This window comes from Portunus trituberculatus, chromosome 50, assembly GCF_017591435.1.
Source record: "Portunus trituberculatus isolate SZX2019 chromosome 50, ASM1759143v1, whole genome shotgun sequence".
In the NCBI taxonomy this organism is placed as follows: Eukaryota; Metazoa; Arthropoda; class Malacostraca; order Decapoda; family Portunidae; genus Portunus; species Portunus trituberculatus.
In genome coordinates, this window is record NC_059304.1 from 18059598 (window position 1) to 18061174 (window position 1577).

The 1577-nt window shown below is 39.5% G+C and overlaps 1 protein-coding gene across 1 annotated transcript in view; it reads left to right on the plus strand.

Annotated features, from left to right (window-relative positions):
- Nucleotides 1-759: 759 nt before the first annotated feature.
- Nucleotides 760-1577, plus strand: part of LOC123500017 (GS homeobox 1-like) — a 60247-nt gene continuing 59429 nt past the window's right edge. The window contains exon 1 of the mRNA XM_045248621.1: nucleotides 760-875. The gene's annotated coding sequence lies outside the window, so the exon portion shown is untranslated. The remainder of the gene's footprint in view (nucleotides 876-1577) is intronic.

Below are 1577 nucleotides of genomic sequence, written 5' to 3' on the forward strand. Positions count from 1 at the left end.
AAAAGGCAAGATGGATTTTCGAGGGTATTTTATTGTTCCAATGACATATTAATACCCTTGGACTACCATTTGGTACACCTTTCCTTGGTTATCAATCATCCTGAAAAGTCTTTACTTGTTCTGCAGCCACGTCCGATCCTTGAACTGAGAAGAAATCGCAAAATGTATCCCTTTTTATAGTTAACTTTATTGTAGACGCTTATAAACGACTTCACGCATTGCTTCTGGGGCTGCTGAATGTTTAGTGCCGCAGTGAAAGGGTTGACAAGATTTCTATATTACCAACAATGACAATAAGCGAAGCAGGTTTTTAAAAGAAACAGTTATGGTCCCTTTATTAATCTAAGCTTGAATTTTCCTCCTAACACCATTGCCTCTCAGTATTTCCTTATATGAGAAACTTCAAAATACGGATACGAATGAAGAAGTTTGATCTACATATTTAACCTCTTCAGTACTGGGACGCATTTTTACCACGAGTTTTGAGTATGATGAGACGATTTTATTTATATTAGGAAGGCTCTATGGAGATCAGAAGATTAATGGCCGGAGTCTTTACTATTTTAAACCCCATATAATTTTCTGAAGCTGTATAAAATCGCCAAATAGTACGCAAAAAAATATGAAAAACACGTCATGGTACTGAAGGGGTTAAGTGAAAGCGGTAGGTTAGTGGTCAGTGCCTGGGACTAAAGTGTAACCAAGTGGTGTGAGACGAGTGTCAGTGAGTCAAACGGTGCAGCCTAGGTGAGGGTTGACATAAGCCTCTATTTTCACGATTTTAGTCCGAATAATTCAGCGTAGGAAGTGTTTTTATGAGTATAAAGACCAAGTGCACATTCAAGAAGCCTGGAATGGACATTGGATTCTGCAAGGTAATGAAAAGAGCGTTTGTTTGGCTTTATTTTTCTTCTACATTTTAAGATTTCAGTCACTTCTGTCTTGTTGTGGTTTGCTATCTCACCGCGATTCTCTTCAAAGGCCACAGAGATGGTTTCCCGGGCTGTCACAACTGTTTCTCCTATTGATAGTGTACAGTTGATATGTCACTGGAATCATGAACATGGGTAGAAAGCCGTGTAACTTCAACTAGAGCCTCTTGAAGGGAGTAGAGATGCAGCGCGGTAGTGTTTCAGAATACGGTGAACCAATTATTTCTTTAACATATTTTCTGGTAAGGAAGGTTGCCTACTTCTTTATTATACACGTTAATACCGTTCATAACAGTGTAGATGTAGCAAATGTACGGAACTGGGTTTAGCTTGGTCATGCTTCAAGTGTAGTGTGCAGGAGACGAACAGTAGTAGGTGGTTTTCCCTCGTTACACTTCCGTAACTGGCGGGTTAGTCTCCTAATTACCGTTGCAGGGTTAACCCGTATATACAGTTTACCAGATGTACGTACTTCGTAAGGTGTAGTTTCCTCATAATCCAAAGGTAGAACCCATAGACAAGCTTGTTTAGGTATTTTCTCTCGTCAACTGGAATACATGCACTCCCGTTAAGACCGTACCAGTCATAAAGAATGAGTATAGTTTAATAGATTTCACTCAGTAACTCTCGAACACTCTTCTAACT